The sequence below is a fragment of the Oculina patagonica genome, chromosome 2, assembly GCF_052425735.1.
Source record: "Oculina patagonica isolate OP01 chromosome 2, crgOcupat, whole genome shotgun sequence".
In the NCBI taxonomy this organism is placed as follows: Eukaryota; Metazoa; Cnidaria; class Anthozoa; order Scleractinia; family Oculinidae; genus Oculina; species Oculina patagonica.
In genome coordinates this window covers 15,923,626-15,938,555 of record NC_135759.1, presented here as the reverse complement: position 1 = coordinate 15,938,555, position 14,930 = coordinate 15,923,626, and positions in this window count along the sequence as shown.

The following is a 14,930-nucleotide window of genomic DNA, read 5'->3' as shown; positions in this document are numbered from 1 at the left end:
TGGTTTGTGATTTTGGCAACTCTACTTGCGCGGGCTCCCAGGATAGTCTATCGAAAATGAGCATAAGTCAGGGACCAACTATTAGGTAAAATCGCAATGTGATTGGCTACGCAAGCGTTGTCTCATTTTACTTTGGTATCAGACGAGTTTCTTTTCCCTCTAGCCAAGTGTTGCTCTATCGAGCTATTCCTCCCCTCCGTGTTTTTAGAGTGTTAAAAAAAACAACTTATCATTACACTGAACAATACTTGCAGTCGTTTTCAGAATTTTTTAAAACTTCCCCGATCCTAGCCTCCCACGCAGTCGTTTTTAGGGACGATCGCCCCCTAAAAACGACTGCGTGGGAGGCTATCCCGATCCCTGACTGTAAAAAAAAATAGTTCGTGGGAGTAACATACGTTCCTCATGATTCAAAGCCCAGAAAGGACCGGAGGTCTATGTAGGGACCCACGTTAAAAAGTATCCCACTGAAATTTATTTCGGCATTTCCTTCGGGTTTCTCTGATATTCAAAGATGCATATCTTAGTGACTGCACATTAAGTCTTTAAGTTAAAGAAGGCACTGAGGCATTTCATATTCTCGAAATAAAATCTAATCTATAGTCATTTATAAAAGAAATAGAAAACTTTCGCTCTCCGTTTGTTTCTCCATATAATGTTATTGGTATTTTGATATATTTTTAGCGGTTACCTTTCGAGTGCGACTTTCAATGTATTGCTCTTTCGTTATTTTTTTCCTGGCTGGTTAGTTATGCGAAGTTTAATTCTTCTCAGATCTGTCGCTCTTTTTTAAACCTGTGCTTGAAGGAGATTTACTGTTTTCAGTAATGATAAAAACGTTATAACATAATAGTAGAGAATAACTGCATGTCTTACCTTACAACCGAGAGTTTTTAAACTAGTTCAGAATAATTCACTCTCCGTTTGAGGCAGCACCTGCAGACAGCATTGCATTTAAAATATCTAGCGTGTGCAGAGATAGGAAGATAATATCACTCTGACTCTTTGCTATATATAGCTGAATCAAAGACAGACGTTTGGCGACTTCGGCGACTTCGGCGACTGACAGCCAACATTTTACCCGACATTTTAACTGAACTTTTGGTGGGCGCTTAACCTTCCCACAACAATCACTTAACTGACTGACAAGATTACGATTTTAGCTAACAAATTACTGATGCCCAGCCTGTTCGGAGCCGCCGCACAGCAAGAAAGTTAATTGACCAAAAACGATTAAAAAACTGAACCCATTTTTTTACTGACCCACACAGTTAATTTCCCGTGCAAAGACTGTAAATTATGTGTGCACATAAAAAGTATTGCAAACACTGATTCTTCGCTTCATGCAAAATTTTCTCCGTGACGGTAGCTCAGTCTGCAATTGTCTCTCATGAAATGCCGACCATCAGATAAACGAAAGAAGATGGCACAAGATTTGAACAATCAAAATTCAATGGGGAGCAGGGATGGCGCAGTGGTGGGCGCTCGCCTCCCCCAGGGTCCGGGTTCGTTCCGGCCCGGTCCTGTGGGTTGGTTTGTGTTGGTTCTCGTCCTTGCTCCGGGGTTTTTCTCCGGGTTCTCGGTTCCTCCCTCCCCCAACACTTCTTCCTCGATCGGGATCGGGGCCACAGGTTTGTCAGTCGAAGACTGTTCGTGCACCCTCGCGTTGATTCAAACAATGGAAGGAGAACAGATTTAAAGCAACAAAGATACCAGATACGAGGACTCCAAATTTTCGCTTCATTATATAAGGTGGTAGATCAGGAGATACATGTATCTATCGAAGAGCTAAAATGATTACAGTAAAAACCCGCGAGTAAAAACCTAATTTTTAAGAACCTGTTAGGCTAAAATTTTGCAGTTAGACACCCTCTTTATGAGAACCTCTTTAGCCTAAAAATTGAAAATAGATTCTTTTTTCTAAAATCGATTAAAAGTGTAAATAAGATAAGTCGACATTTTGGATTCTCTTTGGAGACACCTAGGAGCCTTATCTCTCCAGTTGCAATCTAAATGCCAATGTTGAAAATCATAAAATATTATTATTGATACAATCACAAAAATGTAAATAAAATGGCATGCAGGAAAAGGCTGAATACTACTGAAAACTCTACTAACAACAATGTCAGTTTTTCTTCGGAAAATAAGAGCCTATTAAGAACCTAACGTAAATGTTTAGGCTAACTTGGAAAAATGCATACTGGTTCTTACTCGCGGGCTTTTACTGTATTGCCTTTTAGAAAAACAAAACAACTGACTTCGGTGAAAATGGCGGCAAAAATATAATGTCGAAATTAAACCGCGCAAATTTCACAACTAAAACGCGTCATCGTAACAAATCAATACAGAAAAAATATGATTATCCGGCAAAATTATGCACCGCTCCTTTCAATTTGTTCATGAACAGTTGGTAGCGTATGGAAAAATGATTTTACCTATTTTTGTTACGAAAGAACAAATCTGCGCCAAATTTTCGAAACGATAAATTTAAAACGCATCTCTACGTATATGTGTGATAACTGCAATATTTCTTGCTTCCACTTCATATGTTTCCCCAGTTCTTCATATACAGTAAATATTTACCTTTGATGATGATATTGCCGTATTAACTTGAATGTAAATTCTTTGCCAATTTCGGATCCTGGAAGTTGCCTCATGCGGATCAGAAACCCCTAAAAGTGTTTGTCTTCATCAAAATTACGGATGTTTATCAGAAAACCCCGAGAACCAATTAATACATTGTTGTTAATTATTCAAAGACAGATGTTTAGTGAAACTTGGCTTCAAAATTGAGCAAAACATAGGAATACACCTGTAATTTTATCGTTGGCAAAATTTGACCCGAGGCACTTATCCAAATTTTAAGAATAAAACTCTTAGTTTCGTTCAGTGGTTTGAATGGCACTTATATTAGCGATAATGTCACTAATGTCTATTTATTACCCGTGATCTTATCCGATTAGCATGCTATACACTGATAAAAAAGCACATGCAAATTGAAAGTAAAGTTCGCAAGTGAACTTTCAATTAAACCCAACACGACCCCTAAATTTTAATGCTTTAGGCTTTAGGGACGAACATTCGACGAGCAGTGGAAATTAATAGATGAGTCTGAGGTATTTTCGGAAAAGTTAGGAAAGAGGACTATTGATCCTTTATGCAGGAATTAAATCCAGTGACTGAATGAGTGGACAGCTGAAGATACAATACAAAATGCGTAAACCTCATACCTATGTCCAGTGAGATAAAGCTACTCAGCGCCGTAACATAAGATAATAAGTTGAAATTTTATTTCTCATAGGGCAAGTTAATGCATTGAATAGGTTTAAGAATATTTTGCCTTGCAAAACCTACAGTAAGCAGTACCAAGCATGGTCTTTGGTATTTTCGTTACTGTGCTGCAAAGACATGGAGTGCACTGTCACATACAACACGCGCCTTGGCCGGTGCAAGGGAATTCTTAAGTAAGATTCGTCTTGTATATTTTTAAAGTTAAATTATAAGGATAAAAATATATAAATAATCAGGTTTTTCATTTCAACTCGTGAGTTGATTGAGATCAGACACTAATAATTCCCTACATGTACTGACCTACGTACAAGCTATGCAGCCCGCAGATGACAATCTTTGCTGTTCACCACTTTCTTACTTTGAGTAAACAGACGTCTCTTACACATAACTTTTCCCAACTCGGAAGATGTCTACGATAAGAACCTGCAACAATCGCAAATCACTTTTTTTTCGGTGTTTCGGCTTTCCCGCGTTCCAGCATTCCAGCTGTACTGTCATTACAGGAACAGTTGCAGGACTTCAGAGACTGGGCACCAGTGCACTGACTGTCATGGCGACTTACATGTGACTTGTTGTGGAAGACGTTTTCGCTGTTTTCTCAAGGTAAGAGAGTCTGTTTGAATACTTTTTTACATCTAGCTAAGCTATAGAGTACATAATCTCATTCACCATTTCTAAATTACTAAAATTGTGACCTGTTTACTCGTACAATTCGGTATTGTTTCTTGAACAGACCGGTTTCCCATACAAAATACCATTTACAGTGTATGTCCTCGCTGGTGCATATAGCACTGTATGGCGGTTCCTCTCCGCTCCAGTGCCGCTAGCAAACAAACGTAGGGATCCACTTGTATCATGGCAAAAGATTCAAACATTTGATAACAATACTCTGGCTGTTGATGGGTGAAATTGGTTATCAACAGACCTCTCAACCTCAAAGCACTGGAAATCTGGAGATTGAGGTCAAAAAATCTTGAGATTTCAGTAACCCCAAACCGGGAGATTGATCCAACTGACGGACAAAAATAACTAAAATGAGTCCTAAAACCAGGCGCTAATCAAATGACTTGTTACTCTGTTTACCGTGAGATTTCTGTTTCTCATCGTGAGATTGAAGTGAAAACCGTGAGTCTCACGACAAAATCGTGAGACTGTTTGGGTGAGAGGTCTGTATCAATTGGAAGCTGATAAAGGGAAGTAAACTGCCATAGTGGATATGAAAAAGCTGATATTTCCAGTGTTAGCCCTTATGGAGGGGCGTGTTTAAAACACGAAATGGCAAAACGGCGAAATGGCGAAATGATGAAATGGCGAAATGGCAAAATGATAAGATAAATACACGTAAATAATATAGTTTGGTTTCCCTTTGAACTTTAATGCAGTTCTGTTTACATGTCTATAGACTGAATTATTTCAAGGGAACATTTCAATGTTCTGGCCCAAGAATACAATGAATACTTGTCACTTATCACAACGCCAAATTGAACGTATTACTGAAAGGTCTCAGCAAAACAGGATATCTTTTTCATTTAGTTCTTTCCAAGTTGCCTATCAGTATCTGCTCTGTACAACAAAGCTTACCTTGTATCGAAGGACTGATAGATACATCGAACGTTACTCCGTTTCTGTGCAAAGAACGTTTGTCACTGATATCGTGTATAAACTTTATCGCGAAGTAGGTTTGGATTTGATATTCCATTTCTTGTGAATGTTGGAGCTCAAAGCATAACTTCATAGCCACTGCTCGGTGGTAAATACGAGATAAACAAATCATTTTTTTACGATGTCTAAACGAAACGCCGAAATTTCGATCAAGAATGTCCTGTTAACAAAGAGAGACTGGAATCTATTATCATTTCCCATAGGTTCATGACGGGTCTCCGTGACCATAGTTAGTATGCCGTGACAGAGAATTTGTGATTGTAGTTTCTTTTAGTTTTCGGGACTTATAATCTACAAGAATAAATTCAGTAACATATGAAGATTCCAGTGGAACGGTAATATCGTATAACTTTGGCTTTTATCTTCAGTGTCATTTCATCATTTCGCCATTTTGCCACTTCGCCGTTTCGCCATTTCGTGTTTTAAACACACCCCTTATGGAGAGCAAAGTGCCATTTCATTCAATTCAGTTTTGCATTCAATTAATGTATACCGTAAAATTCGGTTATTAGCCCTGGGCTTATACAACTTCATAAGGGTTTTTCGGTGGGCTTATAAGTGGAGGGGCTTATATCCGGGAGGGCTTATAAGCGGAATGAAAAAAATGTTTCGAAACGGGCCACGGGAGTGTTGATCGAAATACGTTTTTAAGTTAAAAGCGCATAATAAAGCAACGTTTACCCCTGTTCAGTACTGTCATCCTGCAGAGGGGGGCTTATATCCGGGGGGGGCTTATAATCGGATGTATTTTTTTGTTTCCAGGTAGATGGGCCTATAACCGGGGGGGGGGGGGCTTATAAGTGGAGGGGCTTATAACTGGAATTTTCCGGTAGTTAATATTTGATGATCACTTCGATTCAACATTATATTTATTTTCTTTTAATTTTGCACAAACTGCAATAATCAAGATCAGTACAATGTTTTACCTGAATAAAATAAAACTTCGTTTAATTTCTGCTGTTTAAAAAAAAATCGGGGGGCAACCTTGATAAAAAGAGTAAATAATCATTCACTCCTTCACCTCGCTGGCTGCCAAGAATGAAAAATGTAAGTGATGCTACAATTGAAAGAGGTTTTTATTTACTTTTTGTTTACATGTAAGGGTGTTTTGCAACATCCGAGTTCAACAACTCAAATTTGTACTATATATACCGGTAAATTATTAAATAAGACATTCGCAAATGTTGTTCTTTTTCAATCTGTCAGCAAAAATGATTAAGTGTTTTTCATGGGTTTTAGTCCTTTGATTAGTTAAATGTACAATGTAACTTGCTTCTTTGTCAAATGATTTGTACATAATTGTGAATGGGACTAGGCTGCTCCTTTCTTTTTGAAGTTTGATGTTACCTGAAACACTAACAAAATAACCTTTATGCACCTATTTTAAAGGTTAGTCAATCATTTCAACTGAGCATCAGGTTGATCTACGAAGGTGATAGGATGCAAAAAACCAACCGGCGACTTAAAATGGTTGATTAAGAAATAATTATTGTCTTGATTAATAATTATGAATGGTGAAACTGTTTTACATTTTATTAGAAGTAAAAAAAGTTGAAAGCATATTATCATAATAAGCATGTGCAAGTGCATGCAGCCTTACGCTGGCAGCAAATCCTACGAAATTAAGAGTTCTCATAGTGAAACCCCAATATAATTAAGTGCCAAGAGACTGGGGAACTTACAGTGTTTATCATAACATGGGTTTGTTAATCTGAGGTCCTGGTTCAATACATTATTTACTGTTAGTCTGTTTTACATGTAGCAGAGCAGAAGAATATGCATACCATAGCCCTATTCTGTTCATAAAAGTGAACATTTTCCGAGAGCAAAGCTTGAGGAAAACTGTCATCTTCAAGGAACAGCTTATGTGCAAGGATAAAGTCAGTGTTTGTTTTTGATGCCAAATAGAGGCTATTATGTTTTTTATCCAAATATTTTTACACAAGGTCTCTCAATTTGGGAGACCTTTTCTCAAAAGTCGAAGTTATTCTGTCTGCATTCAAACTATTGCTAGTTTGTTCGAAATGTTGGGTTCGGTATGAAAGCATTAAATTCGCTGGTAATCATTTATGTACCTGTACCTGGGTGGACAGAGGCACTATAAGAGTAAAGTGTGTTGCTTAAAAACACAATGCAATGATCCTGAACTGGGGTCACTGCATAAGAGTGCATTGTAAGACAAGTGGACTTAGTGGTAACATGAGAAGTTGAATGTTTCCCAACATTCACACCTATTTCTTCTGTGTTGTTTAATAACTTAATTTACGGAGAAAACTGTAACCAGGGCAACCTCGTTCCCAGGTTCTCTCTCTCCCCACCCCCAGAGAGACCCTGGGAACAAGGTTGTAACTAGGGCTCACCCCCACCCGAGTCATTAGCATACAACTTTGAATAGAGAAGGCATCATGCTGTAATAAAGTGACTCCAGTTATTCCTTGTGAAACTTAACTATCAGCGAAATTTTCTTCTCTTTGTGTCCAATATTTAAGGAGATATAAGCGTTCAACAGTGCACAATTTCTGGTTGGTAAAAGCTCTAGTGAGCCCATACATTCTTTGTAAAATTTCAAGTATTCAAACCTGGGTCACAGAAATAGTATTGAATACATCAGGCTTAAATTTTTAGCGAACGTTAATCGTACCATGTACTTTCAATATTTAAAAAATATATTTTTGTAGCTCGAGCAGAAAGTGTAGTGCTTATGCTAATGATGCAAAATTGTAAACAAAGATTCCCCTATGTACTAAGGGCAAAACCATATTTTAAATTTTTGTTGTCATTTCCTCAGAAATACAAAGAACATCTATCTTGACAGCAACGTAAACTGAAGAGCAAACGTGATGTCTCATAACAATGTCAAGTACAACACACCTGTTAGTGAAAAAAGAAATGTTCTTGGACATGAAGTGACAGGAGAGATGGCACATGTGTGCCAACATTGTGGTCGGTCATTTAAGACAAAATGGGCTTGCAAGCGACATGAACGAACACACAGTGGAATAAAGCCATATTCATGCAAGCATTGTGATAAGAGCTTTAGTGATTCATCAGACTGCAGGAATCATGAGCGAGTACATACTGGGGTGAAGCCTTATAAATGCAAGCATTGTGACAAGTGCTTTAGCCATTCAGCAAGCTGCAAGCGACATGAACGAACACATACAGGACAAAAGCCATATATGTGCAAGCACTGTGACAAGTGCTTTAACGATTTACAACATTGCAAAAGGCATGAACGAACACACACAGGAGAGAAGCCGTATACATGCAAGCATTGCGAAAAGTGCTTTACCCAATCATCAACATGCAAGGTGCATGAGCGAACACATACAGGAGAAAAGCCGTATGCATGCAAGCTTTGTCAAAAGTGCTTTAGCGATTCACCGACGTGTAAGAGACATGAACGTACACATACAGGAGTAAAGCCTTTTACATGTAAGCATTGTAATAAGGGCTTTTCCCAATTGGCATATTGGAAGAGACATGAAAAGCAACACTGTAATGCGGGCAACGTGTTTAAAATGGCAGCAGTATGTGAAGTGCCTTAAACAAGGAAGACATCTTCAGAAACCAAACGACATTGATTTATTAATTAATTAAACTGAAACAGAGCTTTCTCCAAGGCCGGCTCCAAGGCTATTAGTCAATTCACTTCTTCATACTAAGGTAATATCACTGTTTTTGCAATGCCTTACCATTATGTTTCTGATATTCTTCATTGTTCAGTTCATTTATATTTTTTATTTATGGTAATAGATTACGCGTGTAATTTCAGCTTCTTTTCTTCTTTACTTTCTGGTATATATTCATCCTCGGAGACCCAGGGGCAGTTAGTGGGGCGAAACGAAGGAAAACCGGACAGAAATCATAGCGACGAAAGTTTTCAAGAACGGCACGAAACTTTCGTCGCTACGATTTCTGTCCGGTTTTCCTTCGTTTCGCCCCACTAACTGCCCCTGGGTCTCCGAGGATGGTATATATTATATTCTATATTATATTTTGTATGTGTGTCCGTGTGTATGTGTGTGTGTCCGGCCAAAATTTGACAAATCAATTTGTAAACTGGCAACCTGGCATTTTTAACCTAGTGGTTATTTCGGGTTGCCAGAACTCCTTATCTTTAGTAATATTTATATAACAATAAATTTCTGTAATTTAATTTTATTGATAAGGAAATAAAGAGGATGTTGTTGTTAAAGACAACAGCAACTTCTGTGGCTCAAAGTCTCGTATTGTCTTCGTTGACTAAAGAAAATTTAGGCTAAGAGCCTGTTTATATGGAAGAGAGTTGTCCCTGGTAGGAGAGTTACCCTCTCCCCCGAGCCATCTTTTGCTGAGCCTTTATATGAGAAAGTTGTCCCTGTTGACCGAGCCAAAACTTGGCCCTCTGGATTCAAAATATTAGCGAGAGGTGTTTTTAAACATCTATTATGGCTGCTTTTTCTAAAATCAGGAACGCTGAATCATCGACCAAGACCATTTTTTTTGACTAATTTACCACTGACTTCGATTTCAATTTATCTGCAATTTTGTTTTTGCTGATTGTAGCGTTTGCGCATGCTCTATATGTGTCAACTTGCCCCTGGTAGGCGAGGCAAAAATAACCAAACTGTTTATATGGAGAAAAAGTTGGCTTGCTCCCCAGGGTCACCCTACCTTCAAAGCGAGTGCCTCCCACCCAGGGCCACCCTCTCCCCTGAGCCAACTTTGCAATTTCTCATGTAAGCGGTTCGTAGCTATTAAAAAGAAAAAATATGAAAAGCTCTCTTGCCCGGGGTGGCACGGTATGGAGGGTAAACCTCTTACCAGGAACAACTCTCCTCCATATAAACAGGCCCTAAGTTAAAAGCCTCACCTGTTGGATTTGTCAGAAGGAATTTAAGGCCCAGGCCAAACGTCGAACTTCACACGAGTCGAACCTAATGCAAATTACCAAAAACGATAGGTTTTGCTCATTTGCATTAGTTTGGACACGGGCGTGTTTAAAACACGAAATGGCGAAATAGCGAAATGGCGAAATGGCGAAATGATCATGAAAGATAAGAGCCAAATTAAGTTTAATGATATTACCGTTCCACTGAAATCTGCATCTGTTACATGAATTATTCTGTGTAAACTGTAACGACAAGGAAATAAATCCCGACAAGGGCTTAGCATAAGCTTAATAAGTAATACTCACAAATTTTAACGTTTCTAATACTGGAACGAACTACAACCAATCGTTCCAATCACTAATTCTCCGTCACAGACATTATAAATCCAGTCTCTCCTTGTTAACAAGTTGCTATTTGCCTAGGATATTTTTAATCAAAAAGGCGGCCATTACTTTTTGGCATCGAAAGAAAACGATTTGTTTGTCTCACGTCAGGAGGAGCATGACAGAAGGATTCGTCTAAGCAGTTCTTCCTTTTCCATGTAATATCTAAACTTTTTTTCGAATTGGACTTTCACGTCCTTATCCTTTTACATCGAAGTTATAAATTCGTTTTCTATTTTACAGCCGTGGAACGAAGACGTCAACAAGGCGAGACAGCAGCGTTTACGTGCCGCCGCCTCACGTGCTTCAGTGAAATTTATCATTTTTGTTCGCATATAAACGGTGACTTTGCTTTTCTCACTTTAGAACAACTGTAAATTATTTGTATGCCCCTTATTATTTTCTTATATATTTTTCCTTGTCCTTACGTTGTACACAGGCAACAGATGTGGATTTCACTGGAACGGTAATATCATTTAACTTAATTTGGCTCTTATCTTTTATATCATTTCGCCATTTCGCCATTTCGTGTTTTAAACACGCCCTTTGGACACATGTGAAGGTCGAGGCCCGGGCCTAAGAGTGAGGTGTGTTTGTTCAACATTACAATGATCTAAATGAATGTGTGTCCAGCGCGCGGAGCTGGCCGCGCGCGCGCTTGTAGCAAAGAAATATATATATATATATATGATAAATGCAAGAGCGGCCATACTACTAAAAACCTGCAAAAAAAAAAAAATCAGGCTCTGAGCGGGAATCGAGCCCATGACCATTGCGTTGCCAGTGCAATGCTCTACCACTGAGCTATCCGGCAAAGCCACATGAGAGGGGTCATATATGGGTTAGCCCTTTATGTGAGGTGGACATGATACTCGGCCCAAGTATAATATTATGTGAAATAAATGAATGTGTGTCCAGCACTGCCAGCAGTAGCAATGAAATATATATGATAAATGCAAGTGCGGCCATACTACTGAAAACCTGAAAAAATTTCGGGCTCTGAGCGGGAGCTATCAAAGCCACATGAGAGTGGTCGTACAGTATATGGGTAAGCCCTTTATGTTAGGTGGACATGATACTTGGCCCAAGTATATGTGCACAATGTTGCAGATACAGCCGGTGTAGCGAGTACAATGTCAAAATGTCAGTAAAAATTTACCAGTAGATGACAAAATCCTGCCAACAAGACAGGACTGTGCACGCGGTGTTTGTCCCTGACTGGTTGCTAAGCAACATGACATATTTGTTAACATGATCGCTTTCAGAGTACTCGTGAGCACCCGCGCTGGTTTTTGGTTGGATTAAATAATTCTGAAACTCTTCGAATGCTTCAACGAAAATTTGCCAAAACTTGCATTTATTCCCGCACTGATATTGCTGCCCACAATGCTGTAGTTTAATAGTGATTGACGCAATGCCGCAGAAGTATTAAGTGATTCTCTACTGAATACTTCGGACAATAAGGTGCGCAACGCTTTTAGGAGTTAACACATGGTGCAATTCAAATTCTGGTCCCTAGGCGTTCTCCCCCTGTCTCAGGCGAGTGCGAGGTTGACCTAAGGGCCTGGGAACGGGTCACAAAATTTTGGGCCAAATCAGTAAGTGGCTGGTTGTTAAATTTCAACCGTGACAAATTTTTTGCTTGTTATTCTACGAAGCCAAAACATTCTCAGTGACGTGAAACATCCGGTGAGAAATCTGGCTGAAATTGCAAAAGACATCTCAGCGGTGTGAAACAAAAACCGCCACTATTCGCATGCAGTCATTGATAATTAAATCTTTCTAAGAAAAACAAAACTTTGGGTGACATCTTTCCTAGCAACGGCTTGATTGACACAGACTTGCAACGTTTCCAGGCACCCACCGCTATGCCGTCAAAGAAAAGTGCCGACTTCCTTCCCACTGGCAAAACCTGAAAGTAAGCATTGCCAAGCATGGTCTTTTAGTCCGGCGGCTTAGCTCCTGAATTGTGCGATTTTTGATACAAGCACCAAACTTTGCGGGATTACAAGCATTCGTATACTTATCAATTCTTGATATAGTGCCAACGCCAATTTCTTATTTTCAGCTAGTAAACAGCAATGAAATTTTCAGCCGAGAGGCCCTTTCCCCACGAAGTACTTCTTCTTGTACTTTTATAAACCTTTTATTGTAGATTTTTATTCATAAATAGAGATGTGAATGCTTTAAATTAGCCTTACAATTGTCATTCTTTACCATCTGTTTGATACCAATAATTTACTAGAAAATTATTGCATGGGAAAAGATTTTTCGCTCCCCGCCCTCTGCTCCCTGGCGTCTTTCGTTTTGCGCTAGCGTCCAGGTCTCTCGCGATTGGTGAACCGTTCGCTAACAGAAGAATCAAAGGCTCTTCGAGCAACCTCATGGTAATTTGGTAATTCGATGAAGTGCCGATCTTCGCATTTTTTTCTAAATAAGTGTCCAATAAAGTAATGCAATCTCATTTCATTTGCGTTCGAATGTTTTATTTTTCCACATGAGTTGCGTCATTGATGGTTCGTGCTCTCAGGTGTCGTAGCGCTATTCAGTTTTCACCACAAAAATATTTACCGGTTAGTGTATTACCTTTGATCCTTTTTAGCATTAAGTAAATTTGTTTTGTGAATATCTGTATTTTTCTGTCAGCACGTATAGCGTTATTTTTGAGCAGCGGATAAAATTTGAGAGAAAGATACGCCCGAGCACTTCGTGTTTCTGCTCGACTCGAAAAGATGAAAAAACAGATGCCGTGACACGAGGTGACGTGACGCGAAACAAAAACGTGCTGTGGAATGGGATGTGGTGTTAACTACAACACGTCACATGGCGAGCGTAATTATTTTTTTAACCGTAACTACATGTAACTCACAGCTGCTATCAGTAATGTCACAATTTCATTTAATTTGCCTTTCAATGTTTTCTTGCGTGAATGGGTCATTGATAGTTTTCTTTCTTCAAATAAGCGTTCAATAATGTGCCTTTGAATGTTTTATTTTTCCATGGGAATTGTGTCATTGATGGTTCGTGCTCTCAGGCTTCGAAGCACGAATTTTATTTCATCACGAAAGTGTATCCTTTGATCCTTTTTAGCATTAGGTAAATTTGTTTTGTGAAAATGTTTACTTTTCTGTCAGCACGTATAGCGTTATTTTGAGCAGCGAATAAAACTTGAGAAAGATGCGCGTTTCTGCACGACTCAAAAAGATGAAAAACGGATGACATGACACGAAGATAATGTGACGCGAAACAAAATCGTGCAGCATGAATGTTGTGTTTACTATGACGCGTCACATGGTAAGGGTAACTACAAGCTTATAGCTGCTATCAGTATTGTCACAATCTCACTTCATTTGGGAACGAGGTTGTAGGATAATTTGTTTTTGATTGACATGTGCTGAATGGCGTTTTAAAGAACCTTTCTGTCAGCACGTTCACCGTTAAGTGCATGAATTAATTGCAGTTTAATATCAGAATGGAGTGACGGAAACACGTCACTTCACGTTCGCGAATCATCACTACACCTCATTACCATTCGGTAAAAATAGGAAAATATAGGGCTGTGAACAGTCTAAATTACAGCATTTTATTCTAAATTTTGTACGTGCGACTTGATATCACTTCCTGACATAATAGTATTTGTCTACTAGTTGTACCTATCGGTAAGTGCCAACGAGCGAAATACTCATGTTTGTTCATAAGAACAGATATTGAATGGTTTTTGATAGAACTATATTTGAAATGTCCAAAATATGGTAAATTGTATTTTAGGTAATATGCGAAAAAAGTGCTATTTCTCTGGTGTTCATAAACGACACAGGCTTGATAGCCTGCGTAGCAGGCGCCGTAGTTTCCAGCGCGTGTATTTTAGCGATCGCGCACTCTTTTAAACACACTAAAAAACGTACACATATGTCTGCTACGCAGGCTACGGGTTTGACAGATTTTTATTCAAGTTAACATTACATTTGCCGTTAGAAGCAAAAAACTTTTGACTTTCTTGTGTGTATGACATGCAGTAATTTTAGTGAGCGTCGCTTTGTATTGATGTTATTCCTACGCGGAGCGAAAATGCGTGCCAAATAAAATATAAACGGTATTTGATTTGGAATGAATCATCGGTCAAACAATTACTATAAACACAACCAACACTAAAAGGAAGCATTTACCCGACTTCAGCATTCTCATAAGTCAAGAAAACTCTATTTGAAGTCAACAGTCCGCTTTTGATTTTCATGTCTCTCTTCGATCGTAAATCAAAGGACTCCAAAGTCGAAAGATTATTTCATCGCTTTGAAGACCTTGATGTTCATTTTTTCGGCGGTCGAATATTCTGTAGGGTATTCTCTTTCGATTTATAATTCCCTAAAGGTGTATTTATCGGTAAAGGGATGACTGACCACATTGAAAATTTTAACAGCGAGCCGCGTGGACGCCATTTTGGTCATTTGCTCTCTAGCAAGGAGTGAGAGACTGGGAACCAGTTGGGAAGAACAATACAACCCAAATATGGGGTTTACTTACACCCAAATATGGTCAAAAAAAAGTCCCTTACGCAGAACTTAAGATTTTTTCTGCCTAAACACTCATACGCACACGGCTCTATGATTCTGCCGCCTCGACAGCCTCGCCTCTTGGCTCGGCTGTCTCGTTGGCAATAAACCAGGACAAACAAATATTTCACGAAATTTCATTGAGTTTAATAAATTACGGTTTCCATGGA